We start from the raw sequence: 25280 nt of genomic DNA on the forward strand, positions 1-25280 counted from the left end.
TCTATGGAGATTGCAAGCATATGACAGCTTGTAGCAAAATTTACCATGATACCATTAACTCCCGTTCCATTGCTGATTTAATTTTCTTAACCAAGTAAAAATCCTAGTAAAATAGCAATGGAGAGTTCAGCCTGCATAAGCTTCAGAGGAAAAATAATCCAGAACTTGTTGTCTTGTGAGACAGTTTTTATGATGGGATGTTTTCCACTTCATAGCTATTTAGGACTTCATCTCAGAAACTGTGCATGATTGTGTGGCTGCACATCTTCTCTAAAAGGCTCGCTGATACGCTGTACTAGGCTTTGAGACATCTTTCTTTTTAACTGTTTACATGTAATAGTAAACTTTTTTGAACAAGGGTAGTTCCTTCCTGTCGCTACCCCCTAAATGTGACTCCAGGAATAAGCAGAAAAGTAGTTTACCTATTACTTGCTATTTTGGATAACCAAACCAGGATAGAAGCCTTTGCAGTGGTGAGAACCATACAGAAAAAACTAGTGGAAATTTGTTCCTTTGCTGGTATGTGTTAGAAAAAAAACTACCTGAGAATATTGTCCCTTTTTAGGAAATTAGAAAGCAACAGTTTTCCTTGATTACAGAATATGGCATCAGTAGGTAAATGATTAGGAAACACTAATTTGAAAGCAAAACAATAAGGATACTGAAAAGCCCTCTGTAAAGCTTTCTGGTTCTTAGATAGTGGGTATGGCAAAAGGGATGCACTCTAGCAGCATTGCATCAATGTTGGCATCTTCTTCCTGACACTAATGAGTAATGGATATTTTGGTATTAGTGGCCTCTTGGCTTGAATTTGTGCTGTGATATGTGGAAAAAAATGATGCATTTATATGACTGTGCTTACTATAATTTATATACAGCGAGTATAGTAAACGATGCAAATGTGCTTTTAGTTCTCTGGTTTACTTTGGATTAACTTACGTTTGTTTATAACGATAAATTCATGTCATGAAATGGTTTGACTGGAAACAGCTGGTATGGTAAGGAATTTGATGATAGAACAAAATAGCAATAACATTTGCTCATGAAGTGGTAGAGTGGAACCTCTGAAGAGAATTCAACTGAGGTAGTAACTAAAGGCAGTCATGGAATAAGAGGTGATCATGGGAGCGTATTTGGAAAGGTTCAGAAGCCAGCCTGGCTTACTGTATGAAAGGCTTCCTGTGAGGCTCTTCCCCTCCCCAACGTGGTTTCCCACTGGAAAATGCTAAGTTAAAGTAATAACAGTGCTCGTGCTCATATAGCATATCCTGTCTACTCCTCCCTTTCCCATGTCATGTCCTTGACATGAGCAGCAAAACAAAGGCACAAAAGGGCAGCAGGAAAAAATCGTTTTATGTGCTACCCTTTGGGAAATGTGGATAATTCCATTCAGTCAGTGTTGATATTCTGTGGGTAGACTGCTGGAAAGGAAAGGTACAAATCTTTTCAACTTTGAGCCTTAAATAAAGGTTCTTGCTATCTACCAGAGTTTTGGCAGTAACCTGCATTTGATGGGTCTATGTCCACTTTGTTGCTGCAAATCTGTAGTCAAGCTGCTTGAGCCATGCTGGTTGTGGCGTGTGTTGCTACCAACTTGAACAGGAGGAAGGCAGAATGTCCTGATGCAAGAGTTCTTCTGTGCATGTGAATGGTTAGATATGCTGTGGATATTTTTGCTATGTGACTTGCTTTTCTACTTTTCTGAAATAAAGAATTGTGATTTCCTACCCCATGGGGCAAGTAAAGACAGGTGAAGTGGGAAATCATCAAGGCTGGGCTAGGAGTGAGGATCAGAATACAGTTCTGCTCTTCTGTCCAGAGAGTTCATTGGTTAAAGTAAACTGTCCTGGAATTGCTAAGCAACCTCTTCTTTTGGCCAGAACCACATTGTCTGTTCAAAGAGCTCAGCAGTTTGGTCCAACCCATGCTGCTGCAACAGCATTACTTCCCAAGCTAATAACTGGTATACACTGTACTTGCAGTCCTTCAACAACCTCTAACAGCTGCTGATTGATTTCTCTGAGAAAGGTGGGGTTTGCCAAGATAGCGATTTGTTAGTTTTTTGCACAGAATGAGGTGTCTGGCAAACTTGCAGGATGCAACAGAGCTTTGTCCTAAAGTAGGGACTCTATGAACTTAGGTTGTATTCCTTTTGACTAGTCTCTGCTGTCTGTGGCCCATTCCTGTTCTAGAAAACAGCAGTGTTCCACAGACCACTAACTTTAGGGAGGACTAGGGAAAAAACCTCAGATCTTCATTTCAAGAGTCTCAAATATTTTCTGTTTAGACAATTTGCCTTTCAGTTTGTATTTATCAAAGCTGTGTGGTTAGTTATCCTGTACATAAACACTGTTTTGCATCTTCTCTTTGGAAGTCAGGATTCCTGATCTTCAGTGTTGCTGTCTTTCCAGAAAACAGAAAGTACTGGCAAAATGATGTGTTTCGCTTCAGTGGCTGGTCTACATGAAAGATAAACTAGTCCTGTAGACTCAAGTTATGCAAGGAGTGATTGCGTGAGCATGGAATTTTCCTAGTGGCGTCTGCTGAGCATCCTTTTTTTGTACAATTTGCAAAGTAGTGTCTTTAATTACAAAAATAAATAATTATTTTAAGTGAATAATCAATTTAAAATGTAAATTGCAAGTACATTGCAAAGTAAAGGTATTAAAAACCCTGACAATCTCCAATGAAAAAATCACATATATGCCCTGTGACTGTGGACTCAGAAAGATAGTAGTAGGGCATGCTAACTTACTAAGTGGCAAGTGTACAGTCCAGCAGTTAGCTGTATCATGTGATTTATAGAGGGGGCAAAAAGACTGGAAATGTCTCTTCAGTGAAAGTGACATTTTTTTTGTCTTTGATGTTCTGTAGTCCAGAGGTGGGGACTGTGCATAACTGTGAGGTTTGCAAGGAAGCAAGTTAATTTGCAAGGATTCCTGGCGTCTGGCTGGGCCGTTCAGCATTGTGTTGAAAAGTGCTGCTGTAATTATGCAAAATTTTCATGCATTGCTCTCTGTGTGTAATCATATCCTCTACTTTGTATAGTTACATAAATAAGACTAACAGGTGATTTGCAAGTAGAAACAGTATCAGTAATAAATACTATTCACAGTATTTGCATCCAGCTGTTTTAGTTGTATTTATTGTTCTGTAATTGCTCACACTCTTCCCATTTTTAATGGATTTATTTTGCTGGGTACTATGAAGAGTAGAAAATGATAGTGTTTAGTAGGCACTGTAACTTCATGCAGTGGTTCTACTGCTATAAATGTGTATAAATATACATACTTACATTTGAAAAGGTAGCTTTTGAGTAATTAAATGTGTTAGTATTTCAAAGGCCATTCTGAGCAACAGGCTTTCAGAAACCGGTAAGATGTAAGAAGTGACATCTTTGTGTCCTGGAAAGTAGGAGTTACTTACAGCTGGCATGGTGTAACAAAGACTTTAAAAGTTCTTTTTCTGGTATTGTCACAGTTGCCTGTATGAATGTAGGGAAATCTCTTGTACCTCCCTTTGCAGCAGTGTTTTTTGCAAGGCTTCCCAAACTTGCAACTTTAATTTCTTAGCTGCCAGTTAAAGTGCTAGACCCACCTTGTTTCACTCAGCCCTTTTGACATCCTCTTTAAGAGCACAGAAACACAAATTGTTGTGCAGTTATTTTATAAATGTTGCATCTCAGGCCAAAATGTGACTTACCATTTTTGCTTATTATTCTTGCTCTTTGAGGATCAGTACTCCTGTTTTCTTCTTGTTGAAGAGAAGCATGTGGTGCAGTGCACAGGCCTTCCTCAATCCAAGTTGTATTAAATACATCTGCATGACCTGTTTGAGATAAATACACATGGCAAGAGCTGCAAGACTGCAGCTATCAGTTCTAGCTAGCACAGGGCTGAAGCCAAATTCTCTTAATTTCTGACCATTCTGTGCCAGTGTGTCCTTCGGGACAGGCTTGGGAAACATGCATAACTCCGTGATCACCACACCCCAGGGGTGTGGTTAATAATACCCACAGATAATTTTCCTTCTCTAGCTCCTCTGATTATCGCCTTCTGAGTTTCGAGCAGAAGGCCCTGTTTTCCCCCTCTGGGTTTGTTGATAGGCCAGGTGAACTCCTTGAACTGGACGTAGTAAGTGAATTTGATCTGGTAGATATATCCCTCAGCTCCAGCTGTTTGCAGGGTGAAGATTGAGAGTCCGAGTCCCCAATAGTCGAGGCAGTCCAACTGGCAGTTGATCCACTGCTTGTTATTTCTTGGCTTGAACCATAGTGATTCAACACCTCCAGCAACTCTGATCGTGCTAATCTCAGGTTTGGGGTGAAATACCACTTGACGGGTCTGTTGGCAGCAAATCTCTTGGCAGATGACCACATGGTGAAGGGGTCGATGGTTTCTTTGTGGACGTATTCTGGGGTGTATTTTTTAATGCCGCTCATTGTACTTGAGATGAGTGGTGCCCATGGTTTCTGGCACGCTTCATGGTTCTGCATGTTTATTGTTTTTGATTCAGCTGTTTATGGAATTACCCCAATGTAATCTGCTAATGTTCATCACTGTCCTCTTTCATCCCATAGTTCACTTATTCGTTATCTATTTTCTGTACTCCCATTCTGTTCTATAGTCCCTTAAGCATCATGTTTGTTTTCTTCACTTCTTTGATGTCATTAAACTTCATCCTATCCTCCTCTGTTAGATCAGACTTCTTGCCACTAACAAAAATAATGTTTTGTGTTCTAAGATCTCACTTTCTTTGTACCTCAGACTTGTTTCTTAGTGTTGGTTTTTAATTTCCTCCAGTTTTAGCAGTGTTTTAAGTTTTCCATTTGTTTGCTGGGGTGAGAGGTGGTGATGGAAGGGTGTGTGTGCAGATGAAACATTTTGAGGTAAACTGTATGCTAGAATCTATTTCCCTCAAGTTCCATTAATAATAGTTTTCAGCACTGTTTGCACTGTAGTATAGTCAGTAAATGTGGTGCTAAAACTTTATTTACAGAAGTTGTATATGAATTTCTACTGTGGCGTACTCAGTATGTTGAACTGCTGCAGATATTTTGTGTTGCTGTTTAGCCACTGAGCACTGCTGTATTTTTGATTAAACTAGCTTGGGTAACTTTCTGATGCGAGTGTCTGTATTTTGTACCAAAAACTGATTCCTTATTTGAAGGGTGAGCTTTAATTCTTTGTGGAGCTTTGCAAGAGTTATTTGGGGTGCTAGGGAAGATCTTTCTGTAAAGGTCTTTTCAATGGCTGTTTTGGGTGTGTCAGGGTTGAAATGCCTCATTTTTAATGAAAAGCTTAATTAAGAAAAGTGCTTAATAGATGAGTTAATGGATTAATGTGTTGCTGATGCAGGATTTTGTGGCACCAATGGGTGAAGTATACAAAGCCTCAGAAACAGAGTCTGCCTTGATGCACAAATGATACTGCTTTTCATTTTCATGTGGTAGAATCATGACAAAGAGGGCTGAAAGGAGTGAGTGTCATCTAATACATCCCTAGTTCAGAAGCAGGATGAGCTACAGCAAAACCAGCTTGGACCAGACGTGTTCTCTAAAATACCCCAGCAGATGTCATAACGTCCTCTAACACTCTCTTCCTAAGCTTGACAAGCAATACTCTTCTGTTCTACAGAACTGTTTTCTTTTACACACTCTTTTTATTAAGATCTAACTTGTATCTCCTGTTAATCTCTCTTGCTACAGTTTAAGCTCTTCAAGCCCCAGGTTGGATGGGGCTTTGAGCAATGTGGTCTAGTGGAAGGTGTCCCTGATCATGGCAGGGGGGTTGGAACTGGATGATTTTTAAGGTCACTTCCAGCCCAGACCATTCTATGATTCTTTGTCGTACACAGGGCAAACAGAGAGAAACGTCTGTTCCTTTGTCATTTAAAAACTGGTGGTCATATACTTTTTCAGCTATCCGTAAATAAACATATGGGTCATTCTGTACAGAACCCCAAAGTTAAAACTAGAGCAAGAAGTTATTTGTGTGACAGGTTACAATTTAGAGGTGCTGCTAAGTAGTTTCCCTTTCTTCTTTTGCCTTATTTACTTCAGTAAAACAGGCATCAGAGCAGATCATTGTTTTCATGCAGAACTTATTAAATAACTTGATAAGGGTCATTTATTGAGTAGACACTCTTTCATCAAGGATACCTTGAAAGACTTAGAATCATAGAATTGTAAAATGATCAGAGCTGGAAGGACCCTAAGATCATCTAATTCCTGCCATGGCCAGGGACACCCTCCACTAGCCCAGGTTGCTCAAGGCCTTGTTCATCCTGGCGTTGAACACTGCCAGGGATTGAGCATTCACAATTTCCTTGGTTAACCCACTCCATTGCCTCATCATCCTCACAGTAAAGAACGTCTTCCTTATATCTAACCTAAATCTCCCCTGTTTAAATTTGAATCATTACCCCTTGTCCTATCACTACAGTCCCTAATGAAGAGTCCCTGCCCAGCATCCTTATAGGCCCTCTTCAGATACTGGAAGGCTGCTATGAAGTCTCCATGCAGCCTTCTCTTCTCCAGGCTGAACAGCCCCAACTTTCTCAGCCTGTCTTCATACGGGAGGTGCTCCAGTCCCCTGATCATCCTTGTGGCCCTCCTCTGGACTTGTTCCAACAGTTCCATTACTTTTCTATGTTAGGGACCCAGAACTGCGCAGAGCACACCAAGTGGAGTCTCAGGAGAGCAGAGTAGGGAGGCAGGATCACCTCTTTTGGCCTTTTGATGCAACCTAGCACATGACTGTTTTCTGGGCTGCAAGCGCACACTGAAGCCGGCTCATGTTCATTTTCTCATTGACCAACACCCCCAAGTCCTTCTCCACAGGGCTGCTCTGAATCTCTTCTCTGCCCAACCTGTAGCTGTGTCTGGGCTTGCTCCAACCCAGGTGTAGGACCTTGCACTTGGCATGGTTAAACTTCATGAGGTTGGCATCAGCCCACCTCACAAGTGTGTCAGGGTCCCTCTGGATGGCATTCCTTCCCTCCAGCGTATCAACCGAACCACACAGCTTGGTGTCATCAGCAGACTTGCTAAGGGTGTGCTCAATCCCACTGTCCATGTCAGCAACAAAGATGCTGAACAAGACCGGTCCCAGCACCGATCCCTGAGGGACACCACTCATTACTGGAATCCAGTTGGACATGGAGCCATTGCCTGTAATTCTGTGGCCATCCAGCCAATTCCTAATCCACTGTGTAGCCCATCCATCAAATCCTGTGTAGCTCCAATTCAGATACAGTGTCCAACTGTGTGTGGGACAGTGTTGAATGCTTTGCACAAGTCCAAGTAGATGTCATCAACCACTTTGCCCCTGTCCATCATTTCTGTAGTCCCATCATACAAGGCCACCAAATTGGTCAGGTGTGATTTGCCCTTAGTGAAGCCATGTTTGCTCTCACTAGCCACCTCATTATTTTTCATGTGCCTTAACATTGTTTCCAGGAGATTGTGCTCCACGATTTTGCCAGGCACAGAGATGACACCAACTGGTCAGTAGTTCCCTGGGGATTTAGAGCGTAGTAGAACTAATTTGGTTAAGCTTCTAGGAGGAGGCAAGACCTGTAGGGCTTTCAGTGGGAGAATGTTTTGTTGCTTAAATTAGAGAGGGTGAGATTAACTCACTTTTTATGCATAAGCATTAATATGGTTATGATGATTAAACTGTAAATCTAAATGATTGCTATTTGTTCAGATATTTCTTGCTTCTTATAAAACAGATCAAATGGTTTAGTGCCTTGCTGCATTTGAAGGGGTAAACAAAGTACAGATATCAACCCAATTAAGGTGTCCAGTTCCTGTTTACTGTTATTTGCAAGTTTCTGTTTAGACGTAATGTGTACTCTAGAAAGTTTCTCTTGTCACGTTTGTTTGCTTTGGAGTTTATCCAAAACGCACTTGATTAAGGAGTTTCTCATACCTTTTACAAACCCACATTTCAATTGGGGGAAAAAACTTGTTTATATTAATGTAGGTGCAAAATTCATAGTAAATTCTGCGTCTTGTCCGTCTGTATTGCATTCATGTAATAAATGAAGTGTAATGTCTATTTTAAATTTTCAGGTGCCTTTAGAAACCATAGAATATGGATTAAGAAACAGATCACCATCAGAATGTACCAAAATACTGTGTACACATACACTGTGTATGTGTACCAAAATACATGAGTATTTTCAGAAGACAGATTTTTCTTGAAAAACAATTAGCTGCATATTTTGAAGGATGAGTCAGATTGCCCTTGCTTCAGCTTTTGGTAGCACTGTGTTGTTCACTAATAAAGCTGAGGGGTGGCAGTCAAAAAGGTTGTTAGATAAACCAGTGAGTTAGATAAACCAGTGAATAAAAAGGGTGTTTTAACGTGTGTGAAACAAATAGCTTTGGGATGCTTAAAAGTTAAGCATCTTTTTGTTGATCTTGTTGGAAGCTGTGATAGTGATCTCAAATGCAGGTTCTGACTGTGATAGGAAAAATTTCACCAACACATCATGGGTATATGCAAATATTAGTGGGTTTCTAAGGAAAAATAGCATTTGTTTTAGAGGTCATGGTCCAGATGTTATTTGCTCTTCAGACAGTTCTTGCTAACTTTCATTACTGAATGTTGTGTTAACATAATGTTAGATTACAAAATTGAGACAAGTTTTCTAGGTTTTTTTCTTTATCTGTAATTTAATGATATGCTCCTACTTACCAACTATATTAGGTTTGAAAGTTTAACATCTGTTAGAATTTTAGTACTTTTTCATGGAGGACAGCTTCTTGATTTTCCTCACCAATTTTGGATTTCCCCTGTGAACTGAAGGGGCAAATAGCAGTATGTGGCAAAGAATGTAATTTTCAGTGCTGTTGCTATCAAAATGGCAAAGCTGACCTACGTCAAATCTAGCTGAGTCAGTGTGTTTAAGAGACAAAAGACTGTACAGCTGGTTTTGGAATCTCCTGATTTTGAAATGCCTGTATACAGTCTCTGAGCAGCAGTTCTAAACTGTTTAATGTGGTGAATTTAATGTTTGACTGCTGCATTTTTCAGGAAAGTTAATGCGATTCCGTTGCTTAAAACAGATCCCAGCAAACAACCAGAAGGGAATGAAGTTCAAGAGGAAAGAGAAGAAGCAGTGAGTTTTTTAGGAAGAAGAAAAGCCACTTCCTTTTTTTTTCCCTCCACATGGGGAAGGTGTGAAATGAACTCTCAAAACAGGGTAAAAGCCAAACCCAGAAAAATTAAAACCACAGAAATGAAAACTGATTTCCAGACAATAGATTTCTATTGCCGTTTTTTTGAACAACATTTGAAAATAATTTGGTTTAGGGCTAGTTCCTGTACCATACAATTAAAATAGAGATAGATTGTGTTGTTATCTATTTATTATTATATAGATATTATCTGTTGTTATCTACTTATTATTATATAGATATTATAGTATTTAATTGAGTTGCATCTTTATATAAAATAAAGCCCAAGCATGGAAGAGTCAGTTGCTTTTTGTGTGGTGTCACGAGACAAGTATCTGATAATTTGAGCACCTTTTTGTCTTAGAAGTACCTCTGTAATGTGAAAGTACCTCTGTACCTCTGTAAATGTGAAAGAAAATATGTTTTTAGAACTCGGTGTCCTACATGTTTTTTTTCAAAAAGCCTGCAAGCAAAATGGTGGTTTAATAAAATTAAATACATTTTACAGTGATCATGCGATTGAGATAATTTAAACAAACATCTCTGTGTGGTGAGGACTACACAGTTATGATGTGGTATTTTTGAGGGTTGGTTGGTCTTGGTGTGGTTTTTTTGGAACTAGTGCTTTTTTGTTTTTTTCTCCCCAAGGCTTGTTTTGATCTTCTCTTACAGAAATATAGTATATAAGTTGTACTTCAAAATGTATTTCTTGTGGTGAAATACAGGATTATTCTAGTGTATGACCTCCTACTTGGTCAGCCAAGAATATTAATAAATGAAATTAAAAGCAATTATGTATGGGGTCAGAGAGGTCCTATGGCAGTTTGCATCTGATGAGTATGTGCATCTGTAGTACCTTCTGTGCTGTAGAAATGCTTCAGACTCATTTTGGCTCCTTATCCAGGATTCTCAGAATGGGGTATGAAATAAAAGTGGTCAGCTTTAACAGTTTGTGTCCTCAGGTTTCAGGAAATAGGTGTAAATCTGCAGTTGTGCTGGTTGATTTCTTTTAATGCTGGCTGTGATCTTCTGTGCTCACCTGTGCTTTTCATCTCCTGCTGTGCTTTGGCTGGACTCTTATTTTGGTTTTGACAGGAGCCCAACTACATTTGCCTTCAGAAATGTGTGTAAAGAAGAAGCATGGATTTTATTGAAGACTAACCTGAGTAATTAGGTTTGCTTCAGGCTCTAAAAGACCTATTACATAATCGTGAGAGACCGCATATGTGTATGCTGGAAGCTTCTTTGTAAGATAGTGTGAGAGGGTGCGCTGTCCTTGCCTAACTAGCTTGAAGATAAAGAGCCACCTGAATGTAAGCTGTAGCATCTTGAGGTAGGTGTCACTTCAAGTAGGTATCCAAAGCATAAGCAAGCCTTAATTAAATTTCAGTGCAGTGCTGCTGTAATTGAGCCACAAAAGGGTCCTTAGATGGTCTCGGTGTTTAGTCCTACGTCTTTCAATGGTGATTATTTTTTTTTTATAGTTCAGCATTCCCCTTGTATTTCTTTTGCTTAAAGCTTAAAAGCAACTGTTTCATGAGGAAACAATAAGGATGGCTTTATTTTTGTTGGGGAAACCCAGGCTGAAGGTTCTGAATTGCCACACAGTGTGAATTGGAGGATATAGGTACTGGGGCCCTCCCTTTTTTAGCAGAAGCCTTTTTAAAGCTTCACACAAAGGGGTCTACAAAACATGAGCTAAACTTTTTTTCCTAAATGGCTAAACAGGATGTAGATACAAATAATAATTCAATACAAACTTATTTTGGTGGAGCTTTCTCACACAGAGCTTCTTGTATGTTGAGAAATGTAGTTTCCTTTTAGAAACAGCCCTTTCATTAGTTTCCGGACAGTGCTTAAGGCGAATTCATGCCATTTAAAACAAACAAACAAAAAGAATTACACCCACTCATTCCAAGGTGTAATTTCTTTGTTAAGTCATGTGTTGCCTTTTTTTTTTTTTTAAATTTGATGGTTTTGAAATGCATTGTTCTTAAAAACTGTTAAGATTTTTCATTAACGCTTCACAAAATCCTCAGAATGGTCTAGCTAGAAGCTGATCAAGTACTGGAGTAAAGACTTCTCATGCCTACCGTGTTAATGAAAGAACTGTATAGATTCTGTCTTTTTAGACATTCCTATTCTGCAGGTGAACTGCAAGTCTATTGAGCATTCTGCAAGTCTATTGAGCATTCTCCTCACAAAATTGCATGCCTGTCTGTTGTAACAAATATCACCTTATAACTTGAAAACTATTTTTGTTTTGTTTAAATGTGGCTGCTGAGTAGTCAGTGCCTCTTGCTGACATGCACATTATGTATAGCAACAGGGAAATACTTCTTGAAGCTACCATAGACAGCGATTTAAAGGCAGTGGCAGAATGTGAAACCATTTCTAATTCTAGCTGTGTGCTTGACTATTTAATCTTTGTCTTAGAGTGACTGTCCTACCTTGAGGGCAAGTCACAGTTGATGTAACCTGAAGGAAAAAGTAGAACCTGAGATCGGCTGTCACAGAAGAGTTGGAAATACTTTTGTATGACAGCAGGAAAGAAACGATTGTCAATCTGGTTGGTATTATGCTGTTACTTTTTGTTCAGGCTAGCTTTGAATCACTGGGGTGTTCAGACTTAAAACACATTGGAAGTGAATTTGAGCTTGGTTGGTTTTGTTTATTTGTTCATATTTTTTTTTTTTTATCAGCAGAATAGTTTGTGTCAAGTTGTTTCTCACTTTGAGTGGTGTTACCATGCAAGAGTAATTGTATGTTTTTATTCTTTTGTATTACGGAAGCTTTATATTCTCTGAAGTTAACTAACTTTTCTTTTTTAACTAACTAAAGTTACCTAATGCTTCTTTTTTCCACCCATTTGCTTTTACTGGTGAAATTTGAGATCATTCTCACAGCAATACTATGCTTGGCTAACCATATAGGTTTGCTAATTTCCCCTCTAATGCCTTCTCCCATGGACAGTCTTGTCTCAGCAGAAGTGGTTTCTCCATCTAGTCAGGACTAGTTCATAATGCCTACCTCTTCCATGTATGAATATCACTGAGGGGAGCCAGATCACCTTTGCTGTAAGTGCTGGTAGGGGCTTTGTGCTTTGTCTTTTACATTTGCTTTGTTTGGTGTTAGGGATGTACTTCTATTTCCTCCTGGCTTCATGTGCCCCTCCTCACTGGCAGAGCATGAGAGACTGAAAAGTCATTGATCAGAGTAAGTGCTACTAAGGAACAACTAAGACATTGGTATATTATTAGCAATATTCTCAGGCTAAAGCTAAAACACGGCCCTGCACCAGCTACTAGGAAGGAGAAAAATAGTAACTGTTACAGCTAAACCCCAGACACATGTCCATGGCTCAGCTTCTGCTTCACTTGCATTGATGACATAATATGTATCAGCTTTGTACTTATTGAACTGTGTCTAAATGGAAAAGGTCTCTTGTTACACAGGCTAAGCTGTTTTGTCTGTGAATCAAAGTCATTCTGCACTATGGCCCCTCTACTCTGTGTATATATAGGGACTTTTGGGGAGGATTCTGAGACCAAGGAGGTGTATGTAATGTTCATCCAGAGTGTGCTTCTCCTTCTTATGCCTGTTCTATGATGGCTTCTTTTACTTTTACTTGTTACAAATTTAGTGCTTATCGTCTCAAGTCTAGGGTCTGCGAGATGCAAGCAGCAATTTCTTTGAGGTTTCTTAATGTTCTCCTCTCCCTAGAATCATAGAATAGTTAGGGTTGGAAAGGACCTTAAGATCATCTAGTTCCAACCCCCCTGCCATGGGCAGGGACACCTCACACTAAACCATGTCACCTGAGGCTTTGTCCAACCTGGCCTTGAATACTGCCAGGGATGGAACATTCACAAATTCCTTGGGCAACCCATTCCAGTGCCTCACCACCCTTACAGTAAAGAATTGCTTCCTTATATCCAATCTAAACTTTCCCTGTTTAAGTTTTAACCCGTTACCCCTTGTCCTGTCACTACAGTCCCTAATGAAGAGTCCATCCCCAGCATCCTTGTAGGCCCCCTTCAGACACTGGAAGGCTGCTATGAGGTCTCCACGCAGCTTTCTCTTCTCCAGGCTGAACAGCCCCAACTTTCTCGGCCTGTCTTCATATGAGAGGTTCTCCCGTCCCCTGATCATCCTTGTGGCCCCTCTGGACTTGTTCCAACAGTTCCATGTCCTTTTTATGTTGAGGACACTAGAACTGCACACAATACTCCAGGTGAGGTCTCACAAGAGCAGAGTAGAGGGGCAGGATCACCTCCTTCGACCTGCTGGTCATGCTCCTTTTGATGCAGCCCAGGATACAGTTGGCTTTCTGGGCTGTGAGCACACACTGCTGGCTCATGTTCATTTTCTCATCGACCAACACCCCCAAGTCCTTCTCCACAGGGCTGCTCTGAATCTCTTCTCTGCCCAACCTGTAGCTGTGCCTGAGATTGCTCTGACCCAGGTGTAGGACCTTGCACTTGTCATGGTTAAACCTCATGAGGTTGGCATCAGCCCACCTCACAAGTGTGTCAAGGTCCCTCTGGATGGCATTCCTTCCCTCCAGGGTATCAACCGAGCCACACAGCTTGGTGCTATTGGCATCCCTATCCCCTTTTATTTATTTTTTTTTAATTTTTTTTTTTTTTTTTTTGCTAATGTTTCCTCTTAAAGTTCTCTGTGGCTCCTAAGTTATTTTTTAATTTTTGTACTGTTTCCTGACTGAGAAAGTTGTTCTAAAATTTATTGTGGTATGGGCAAGCTCAAAACATTGGCAGTTTCACCTCGTTATTTTCTGGAGAAATGCTGGTTTTCTGGCTTAGACATTTCTATGCTGTCAATCTTTAATCTACTATGGGGAGCTTGGAGATGACTTGCAGCTCACAACATGTGCAGGGGATGGCAGAGCAGGATAAAGTGTGTGTTCAAGGTTGTTTGACATAGTCCATCTCAGATCTTTACTTGGATATCTGCTCTTGTGGAAGGTGGAAATTAGTGACTCAACAGTGATCCTGTCTAGTCCTGTGTTCCCACTGAAAGTGGGAAGAGCCAGCACAATGCTTAATCATTAGTTTACCAGCAGTGTTTTTTACCTTATAATCAAATTGTGCTGAATACTCACATGCTGCTGTCTGAAGTTCCTGTGAGCTCTTATTCACAGCTTTTCAAATGTGCAGTTTGGTTTTCTTCGATCTATAGTGAGTAAGAAAATCCCTAAATTAAGGCTGTGGTTCTCAGTAGCTGATAATGACAGAATCACAGAATCCCAAGGGTTGGAAGTGACCTCAAAAGATCATCTAGTCCAACCCTCCTGCAAGAGCAGGGTAACCTAGAGTACATCACACAGGAACTTGTCCAGGCGGGCCTTGAATATCTCCAATGTAGGAGACTCCACAACCCCCTGGGCAACCCATTCCAGTGCTCTGTCACTCTCACAGTAAAGAAATTTTTCCTGATGTTCACATGGAACCTCCTATGCTCCAGTTTACACCCATTGCCCCTTGTCCTGTCACTGGACATCACTGAAAAAAACCCAGCTCCATCTTCCTGACACTCACCCTTTACATATTTGTAAACATTGATGAGGTCACCCCTCAGTCTCCTCTTCTCCAAGCTAAAGAGTCCCAGCTCCCTCAGCCTCTCCTCATAAGGGAGATGTTCCATTCCCTTAATCATCTTTGTGGCTCTGCTCTGGACTCTTTCAAGCAATTCCCTGTCCTTCTTGAACTGAGGGGCCCAGAACTGGACACAAAAATCCAGATGCAGTCTCACCAAGGCAGAGTAGAGGGAGAGGAGAACCTCTCTTGACCTACTAACCACACCCTTTCTAATGCACCCTAGGATGCCATTGGCCTTCTTGGCCGCAAGGGCACATTGCTGGCTCATGGTCATCCTCCTATCCACCAGGACCCCCAGGTCCCTTTCCCCTTCACTACTGTCCAGCAGGTCAGCCCCCAACCTGTACTGGTACATGGGGTTATTCTTCCCCAGATGCAAGACTCTACACTTGCCCTTGTTGAATTTCATCAAGTTTCTCCCCACCCAACTCTCCAACCTGTCCAGGTCTCGCTGAAAAGTGCATCCTCAGAGAAACTTTCCATTAAATCTGATAATTATTGTAGCTTTATATTAAAAAGACAAAAAAAGGACTGGGGGAATTTGTGTTTCAGCTATTTATTTGGTCATCTGTGGGATTTGGAGAAGGTGCTTTGGTTAGTTTTATGGTAGCCTTTTCTCAAGTATTGGGGGGAATGTGGAGAATGGTGGACAGTGGTCTCAGTGTTACATGATCTCGGTTTCACATGACTGGAGTTGACTGGTAGATCTGGGTTCAAGAAGGTGCTTCTTTCTGAGGTCAGACTGTCCAGGTGTGTTGCTTCTTTTGTTTCCAGTCTGCTGGGAGGTGGGTTGCCCACTGAGCAACGTATTTTATCTACCCTGCCCTAAATGAAAAGCTTGGGTGTTGATACTGCCAGTCGTCAGTTTGTGGCACTGGATTGAGTCTCCTGATGGTTTAAGTAATTTAGTGTAATTGAAGTCTTGGGGTCTGATTTTTAGTAATATTTGAATAAAATTAAAATTAAAGGTACGCAGGTTAATGCATTGGAATACTCTGGCGATGGTTTCCATCTTTTAGCTATAGCATAATTGCACTTTGCTCAGAGAATGAACTTTTACCAGATGATACTTCTTGTAAGCAAACTACTCAGCTGAACACAATCTGTTTTTCTGCCTGACCTCCAGTCATTATTTTGGCTAATGCTTGTGCATTGCTAATTTGACTGTTTCATACCACGTATTGTTAAATTGCTGTTTGCTTCAGTTGTCTTGCTGCTCACTGTGTGCGCTGCATGACTGGTTACAAAAAACACATTCTACAGAGCTAGTCCATGACGATTGAATGCTTCTATACCATGTGGATGTTGACTGAGGGCTTAACACACTACAGTTGCAAAGCAGTCTTTGCATATTAAAACTGAGAAGAGACTGCCATTCACAGTGTGCATGGTTTCATGTAAAACTGCTGAGAAAAAGCCTGCTAAATTTGGGAGAGTGAGTAGAAACCACTGATTTCCTATGTGACAAAATGCTTGTGATTGCCTTCTCCTTTCCAGGAGTGTGGGTTTGAATACTAGAGACTGTGTGGTCCTTCTTTGCCCTTAGTTTCCAAGTCGACATTCAACTATTAAATCTGTTGTTAGTTTCTTTTTCCTGATGTTTTCAAGCTTCTTCCATAAGTTCATGGGGAATTGAACCAAAGATTATGTGTTTTCTTTGATACTGTAACTGTGCTTCATAACAGCATTTATAAAAAAAAAAATTGCAGACTTAGTTGGTCTCTTGTATGTTTCTGTCTTCAAATAGTCCTCTTCATCCTGTGTCACTGTCTGGCAAGAGCTTACATAGCCAATGGTTACTTTGCTTATCTTTTAACGGCCAGTAGCAGCTTGTTTCTTCCAGGTCAGGAGACTGAGAAACAACTGCAGTTTCTGCATGTAGGTGTAAATATTCACTCCCTTGTCCTGAAGTGGCTGAGCTGTTGCAATCTAGGGTAGAAAATTGTTCCCTGGATAATATAGGTACTTAATTAGCTGTTGTGAATGATACTTGTTTTAAAGCTTCCTTGATATTATTGAATCTGTTGACTGACAGACGCTGGGCATAAAAATTAAAATGTTGTTTCATCTTTCAGCAGATACTAAATGATTAGATACACAGAAGTTGAACAGACTGTGGCATAAGTTACAATATCAATATACTATTTGAAAACTGCAATTTAGTACGGGAAGTGGGCTCTTGTAGATGACATTGAATTGAGTGTTATAAAAACATGGTCTGACATAGTTTTGGTATGTAAACAAATTCAGTTGTAAATCAATTCACTTGTCTAAACTGTACACAGAGATTTCCTAGATAGTGCTTCAATGCAGAAAGTTAATGAAACCCTCCAATTGGGTATGTTGCAATTAAAAAGAGAACAAATTAGCTGGGTTCTAAAGGAGAAATCTGAAAATGAAGTGCTTCATGTCTTACTGAATTTGAAATAACTGACTAGTGCAGCATGAATGCACGCTGAGTGACATAATTACATGTGGAGTCCAGAACCATGGGGTTGCGTGTGTGCACATCTTTCAAGGATGTTAGCTTAACATGAAAACTGAGAAGTGACAATACTACGACAATTCAGGAAAGCAGATTGCTGTCACTGGATAAAGCTTACTAGCCATGCATTTTCTTTAGAAAAAGCAAACATGGATGCCAAAAATGTGATGACAGTGATACACTTAGATAAATAACTGTTGCTCCTTTACCTAAAGCATGACATAAGTCTTTTCCCATCTCTCGTCTAAAAATGCTATGGAAACAAAATACCTTCAACTCTCTTTGAAAACAAAAAACTTGTCAATTTTTAAATGTCTCTGAATATCTGATTTCAGAGGCCACTGCAGAATCTGGGGCCCTTTTTTTAGAGTAGTGACATTACAGAGGAAAATGAGTAACTTTTGTAGAGGTGATAAACCAGGTGCTCCTGGATCATCTTTTTCAAAAAACAGGGAGATGGCAGATCTCAGATTTTATTTTTTTTTTTTAATAAATGTTGCACCTTTTTTTTCATAGTGGAACCTTATGCTGCGATATAGTTCTGGAGTTAAGAATTTACTAGCATTTTGAGGATTAAACATTTATACAAGTATTCAAAAAGTATTTGCACTGAACAGCAAACATTTTTAGAGAAGACATTAAACTTCAGGTTTTCACAATGTAACCTACAAATGGTATTTCATAGTCCTATACATGTATATACTTCAACTCTCCTTTGTACGTTTGGCAGCCACCATCAGGAGTAGAAGCTTATTTGGAAATTAGTGTTTTGCTCTTCCTGCTAAAACAGAATCGGCTTTTGTTTAGTATTCTCTGCTTCTGAAGGTTCTGTCCTAGGAAAGAAGCCAGTATGACAAAAAAAGAGATAATCTCACCTCTTCTTTGACAGATACAAGTACTGATAAACAGTGCTCAGTTTTTACACATAATCAGCCATCGCTCTCTGGTTATGATCCAATGCAGAAAATGCAGAATAAGTTTTACAGCAGTATCTTTGTAAGTGGCAGGTATGTGCGTGATGTTCTGATACCAATGACAAAACACTACCTTGTCAATGTACTGACAAGATTGCTTCTTGTTCAGTAACATCTATAGCTATGGTCATATGCACCTTCGATTTGCCTGGAATGGCTGCCCAGCTTAGCTGCTAAAACATAGCTTGAGTACTGGTGTATTTGCTTGAGTACAAGGTCAGACAGTTTAGCTTAAAGTGCTGTCTTTGATGCTTTACACAGTGGTCTCTTTCCAGGGAATCAGGTGAGATTCTTCACATATTCCATTCTATTGATTCTGATGTGTGAGTGGCATTCTCCATCAGAAGATGCATATATAAGACGTCCAAACTATTAGAAACTTATCTGTGCCATTTTAGAAGTTCACAGGAGTTGTTCACAGGAGACATTAGAATTGTCTGGTGGCAAAGACAAGCCTAGATTGGGAAATGTACAACCAAGTTAATTCTGCCTAATTTGCCTTCTGTGTTTCATGTGTGTTTTGGTGTAGTCTTTAATTACTTATATTTGCTTTGTTTTCCCTCTTCCTTTCCCCATAGGACCCATGAGTCATTCATTGCACAGGATGGGTGGTGGTAATTTAATTAGCTGCTGTTAACAGTTGTGGAGAATAACAGAGGTGGTGTTGCCTCATGTGCTTTTCTGCTATTTGAACACTTTTCTGAAGGTAGAATTGGAACACAGAAATGGCCATATTGGGTCAGTCCAAATATGTCTCTTTTGACCAACAACATGTTTTACAATAGCCGTAATCGAATGCCTGTGGAGGAGTAAGAACAGGAAAAGTGTATGTGTAACTGTTACCTGATATCTTACAAGTTTTCAACTCTTTTAAGGGCAAGCAATTCTGAGTTAGTTGTGGTTTGTGTCCTTATTAAGTAGATTTTCATCTTTGAATATGTCCAGTTTCTTTATGAAGTCAGGCAGAATCCAGACCCTCCTTTGTCAATAGCTGCTGGTTCTTTAAGTGAACTACCAGTTACATGATGAGCCATGTCTTGTCCTTTCTGAAGCTATCTCGGATGAGCTTAATTCAGTGTCTCTTAATTTTTGTACTGGGAGGGACAGTGTGCAGTTACTTGATACCACCACTCTTTAGAAGCTACTTTAAAGCTTTGTAAATTTGTCAGACCTCTCAAATTCTCTTTTCCAGAATGAAAAACCTTAGTTTGCTTCTTGAAGAAAAAGCTATTCCATATTTTGATTATCTTTTTTGTTCTTATATGAAAGTTTTCCAGTTCTGTTACCCTTTCTGTGATAAGGGGAATAAAAAATTAGTGTTCAGAATAAGCATGGTTAGATTGAGACATAGATTTATACAGTGTCTTGATGAGGTTCCTGTCCTTCTAACACTCAATTTATTTTTTTTGAGAACTATCAAGAACCAAACTTTTGTTTTCCTGAGACTATCATAACCCAAAATCTTTTTCCTGAGTCTATTCTCCTGTCTATTTAGTCTTACGGTGTTCCTCCATGAATCTTTAGTCTGTACTGTTTTGAACAACTGGATGTTTACTGCTCACCTTAGCCACAGGAAATCCATCACAGATCCTTGGGAAATCTTTTAAGTGGCCTTCCTCCATTGCAGGAATTGACCATTTACTCTTATGCTTTGTGACACTTAATCTATTCCTTGTCCATAGAAGGCTGTTCTTTTTCTGTCATGACCACTTGTTTTTTGTGTTTGAAGAATTTTGTGGAAATCTTTCTTGTGGGTCTTTCTGTGGCAATCATGGCTACTCTGTCTGGGTACTTCACAAATGCTGAATTTTATTTATTTGTATGTCTGTGAAGTTGTAAAATTTCTTCAGTTATGGAACAAAGCACTGAGTAGCTACAGTCTAAACTGTGTAATAACTCAATGTCCATTTCAGACTTATATTTACTTTTTTTTTCCTCCAGAATTAATTTTTTTTTTACATAGAATGTACCACTCATTCCCTGTGTGGATCCGTAACATTTACTGTAACAGTGACTAATTCCTCCCTAAATTACACTCAAGTGTTGCATATTGGATGTCTAAAATAGCATCTATCTTTGAAACATTTAAGTGTTCTGATAGAGCCACTCTGTGGCAGAAGCAGTGGTAGAATTACATTTACCAAGCTAGCAGCCTTCTCCCTGTAATGAGAAATTCCCTTTCCTCATTCAGATTTCTGCAACAGGTACTGTTTCAGAGTCTGCAGAACTGTAGGACAGATGTCTTTTTAAAGACAGCTATATTTGCTCTGATTTGTCCTGTGTGGGTTAAGGATTGTTGCACTGCCATTGCCTTCACTATCAAAAGACTTAAGAAGGGCAAGTTAACATCATTACCAGACATGTTTCTTTGTCACCTCAAATCTGAAGTTAGTGTTTATGACACCAGCTGGTCCTCTGGCACCATCCAGCATAGTATGGTGCGCAAAGAGTTCAGGAAAGGCCAGAAATACACACATTAATCGAAATGATGGCATACTGACAAAATACATCAGTGGAACAGCAAACCATTTTTAAATTTATTTTTTTTAAATTTTTAAATTTTTTTAAACCATTTATTTACTGACTGTGTTTGTTTACTCTGCCCAGGATTTGTGTGCAAATGTTGGTGCTGTGTAAATGATTTGTGCTCTTGCATTTTGACTACACATCTCTATCTTCTCAGAGAATTAAAAAAAAAATACTTTGTTGAATTTTCTGGAGAACAGAAAGTAAAATAGAATGTATAACAGGAAAGAGGATGGAAAATCCTTGTTTTCCCGTTGTTTTATTGTAGTGGAAAAGATGGGCTTGGAAAGAGGTGGGTTGTGCGCATGGATTTTTATTCGTATCTGGAGTAGAACTGGATTTGATCACATTGTCCTGATGTCCTAAAATGAGGTCTTGTGGTCCCCAACATTTGTTGGCAGTCAACATATGCTGGGGTGTGCCCTAAAGGCTGTTGTAGCCCAGCCAGACAAAAGGTTTCTGTCCAATACAATCTTGCAGCTGCAGGTCAGCAATAAATTAGGACTGAGCATACAGCGTATAATTGTCAGTAGATAGTAAAATAAAGTAGATAGTTGTCTGTTCTACTGCTTCTGTGCTGCAGGAAGGAGGAGGGAGGCACAGAGTGAGGAAAATGGAATGGGCAGAAGGAAGAAGGGAAGTGGAGGTTTCATTCAACCAGTGGCCATCCTCTCATGCTTCTGTTCACCTCGGTATTTTCTCAGGGGGAATCTAAAAAGATTTTTAGGGTTTTTATTAATATGGTAGAGTACATGGAGACTTACACTGTTCAGTATTCTCCTATATACTATCACATGCACAGGTGGAGTTCTTAATTGATGTATTTAGAGTACCTGAAAACTTATTTAGCTAGGAAATTAAAAATCAAAGGAGGAAAAGAGTAAGGGAAAGGAAAAATAGATAAGTAGCTCTAGAGAGCATATATGGTAGACTTTTAATTGTAAGAATGATCACGCACATGCATCTATACATTTGTACAAGTCTCTCCTTCCCCCCAAGTTGCTAGTTACCTGGGGTAGTCTTCATTGGCAAAAGAGAACTTTCTACATAGGGTAGCTTTTACTATCTTTTAGTATAGATCACAGCTAACAGTACAACAGGAAAAAGAAGGAAGTGTGTAGCCTTTGTGCAACTGTGGAAGAAGACAGCTTTTCTGCTGTCTTATTGCAGTAAGTCAACACGTTAAAAACATTGCAATGGTTTTGTATGTCGTTACTAATTTAGTTGAGTAAATTCTTGTGTAGATATAGTCTAAGTGAAGAACGGGAAGGTCAAATGCTAAATTTTATTCTCATTTTCTCTTCTAGTAGTACGCATTTTCTCAGTAATATCTGTTTTCTTCCAGGCTGTGATGGATGCAGGTTAGATCCTGTACCTTAGCATCGATGGAGCTGGTTGGTTGCTGACTGAGGGTTGATCAGTTACTGGTTCTGGATGTTCGACACCGCAGAGTCTTGAAGTGAATAGCCAGATGATTGTTCCAAAGACTGGAAATCTGTCTAGCAGTTTCTAGTGTGAGTCAGGAATATAGTGCCAAGTAACTGGTAGACCTTAAAAAAAAGCTTCTTTTAGTTGTCAGCAGTTAGACTGGTTGTGTGGTAGTCATTCCTCTTTGTGAGCCTTTCTCAACTGTTGAGGGTTTATTTGTTATGGAAATGCTACATTGCAGTTTATCAAAGTTACTCTGAAGGGTTGGTACTTACGCAGTCCCTTCCACTTTTAGTAAAATGAGACTCCTGCAATTAACAGCCATCTCACAAACTAGTAGTTTTCTCACATCCCCTTCTCTTGCCTGCTGCAGAGGATGCTTGTTAGCTGACTGTAGTTTCGGAACCTTCCCTCCCTCCTAAGGAGATTGGAGGATTAACAGCTGTTTCATATGCCACTTCTCATCCAAAGAACTTTGTACATATTACAAATTTTAATCAGTTTACTTACATAAGAATTCAGTCTTCCATTACTGAAGTTCAGTAATCCCTGGCATGAAGACTATGCACAACAGCCATTTTCAAAAGCAAACACCATGGTTCTGCTAATGAGCTGGGTGGTTTGAGGAAACCCTCACATGCCCTGTGCTGTTTTGTGAGAGTTGTGATGTACCTCTTGCTGCTGCATTGGCAATTTTGTTTGTTAGTATAGGGGCTCTGCTGTCACTCCACATAACCAGCAGCACATCTGCTTCCTGTTTTCTTTGATAAAGGTGAATGCAGGTCTTCTCATTTTTACTCCACCTTTGATAAGTTCTCTGGTCTATGGAACTGATTTCTTTTTTTCCATATATTTAAAAGAACAAACTTAGGTTTCAATCCAAAAAACTTGTATGTTTTGTGTCCAGTACTGGGTTTACTGAATTTGAGTTTTATACTGACTTCAGGTGGAGCAGCACTGAGCTCTGGCACATGTGACTTTTTGTTGTTGCCTCCTGCAGTTCTTTTTGTGCTTCTGATGAGCACTCATAACCAGCAGTGTGATGGTACTTAATGAAGGCCCCTCCTCCCAATCTTCAGAACAGTGGAAGATGATAGCATGCAAGCTTGTGTATCCAAATTAGTAGGTTTTTCAAACTTTTATGTTTTTCTTCTGTGACAGTTGGTTTCTGTTCACCTATTAGATTAACAGGCAAGACTGATGTAATTGAAAGGTTAAAGTGCTCACTAGACCTTCAGTTTTCATTGAAGCTTGACAGGACTGTAGACAGTCTTACACCACAGTTAAGGCTGGAAAAATCAGTCTGATTTCCTGCTCAGACAGAATCGGCGAGGAGGTCAGACCCATGTGGCTTAGAGCTTTATGCATTCTATCTAGATAATGTCCAAGAACAGAGACCACACAATGCTTCTGAGCAACCTGCACTGCTGCTGCACTGCCCTGGTAAGGAGAAAGGTTTTCCTCTATCTCCAGTCTCAACTTGGCTTGTTTCAGCTTGTGCCTGTTGTCTGTCATCCAACCACCATGACAAAGCCTGGCTCTGTCTTGTCAGTGACCTACCTGCCTGTAGGCAGGAGAACGCAGCTCTAAGGTGCCCCAAGGCCTTCCCTTCTCCAAACTGAAGCAGCCTCATCCCTCAGGTTCCCTTTGCCAGGGAGGTGCTCAAGTCCCTGAGCTGGTGGGTGTCTGCTGGGCTCACTCCTCTTTGGCAGTGTCCTGGAGTCCAGTCCAGAGGACTTAGCATCTTATCTAGGTGTGGTCTAAGAAGTGCTAAGCCAAGGTGGATCATCACTTCCCTCCATCTCCTTGTGCTACTTTAGCCCTGGATGCTGCTGGCTTTGCTGCTGCCAGCCCCAGGTGCAACTCGCTCTTCCCCAAGGCCCCAAGGATTTTTCTGCAGAGCTGCTGCCAGGGGGAGCAGTGTCTAGCCTGGACCACTGCCTGGGGCTCTCATTTTCTCCTTTCTGAACTACAAGGCCCTGTTCCTCCACCATGCCTCTGGATGGCAGCTCTGCTTTCCAGCACATACCCCTAATTAGGTGTCAGCTGCAAACCTGATAGGAGTGACTCCTCCCAGGTCACTGATAAAGTTATTAGGCAGGATGAGTCACAGGTAGGGCCCCTTAGTTCACCCTGTTACTGTGGTCATGGTAGAGTGTGAGTACTATCTCTAAGCCAATCATCCACCCAATTTTTACACATCTGAGTTGTTTTGCTGAGCAGACTGTAATGTTTTTCTTCTTACAGGGGTCTTGCTCTGTGACTTTTCCAAAGACCAGAATTAGGCTGGTCAGCCTGTAGTTCCTTGGACAGTTCTGGCTAGCTTTTAAAAATGGAATGACATTGGCATTTTTGCACTTTCTTGGGATCTCCCCCGTCTTGGTCACCATTGAGATCAGCTACTACCATCTTTGGGTGCAGCCCTTCTGTGGGTCACAGTCTCTCATGTAACCCCTGACTGTTCTTGCAAGCAGCTGGGAATTCTTGCGGACAGTCTGTGGGTAAGGTGATCTTTTTGGCAGAGTAGTGAGGACAGCAATTTTTCTAAAGGGGAGCAGAGTTAGTGTATTAAACTTGTGCAGCAGAAGAAGGTAAAGCATAGCCAAAAGGCAAACTTCTCTCAGGTAAGATCTCCTAAAACTCTGACATTTTTGGTTTATTTTCTGACCATTTTTACATTCTCTCAATATTGTTCCAATCTTTCATTAAAAAGTGTACCTTAACATAACTGAAGTGTTAACTGGTTCAGGTACTTATGATACCCTGTTGTTGGGTTTAAATACCCAAATGGAAAGTCAGTAGTTACTGGATCATTACTGCTTCTTTAACTTCTTGGGAGGAAATGTTTGTGTCCTTACTTTTGCTGTTTTCTGATATTGACAGGTAAGTCCCAAGAGACCAGGTAAGAATTTTTAGAGGACGCTAGTAAAACCTGCCCACTTACCTTCTGTGCTAATAAAGTGCAAAGTGCTTCCTCTGGTATATACAGTATATAGCTTGTATGGTTGTCTTCAATCTCCTCAACATCCCACTGTGTTCAACTGCATTTCTGTAGCTGACTT

The 25280-nt window shown here is 40.2% G+C and overlaps 1 protein-coding gene across 5 annotated transcripts in view; it reads left to right on the plus strand.

Annotated features, from left to right (window-relative positions):
• ARL15 (ADP ribosylation factor like GTPase 15) overlaps positions 1-25280 on the plus strand; it is a 221332-nt gene that overhangs the window by 16240 nt on the left and 179812 nt on the right. The gene's annotated exons all lie outside the window — the stretch shown is intronic.

Source organism: Pezoporus flaviventris, unplaced genomic scaffold (assembly GCF_033815535.1).
Source record: "Pezoporus flaviventris isolate CSIRO_AGI_PZ_B2104156 unplaced genomic scaffold, CSIRO_AGI_Pfla_v1 ptg000057l, whole genome shotgun sequence".
Classification (NCBI taxonomy): domain Eukaryota; kingdom Metazoa; phylum Chordata; class Aves; order Psittaciformes; family Psittacidae; genus Pezoporus; species Pezoporus flaviventris.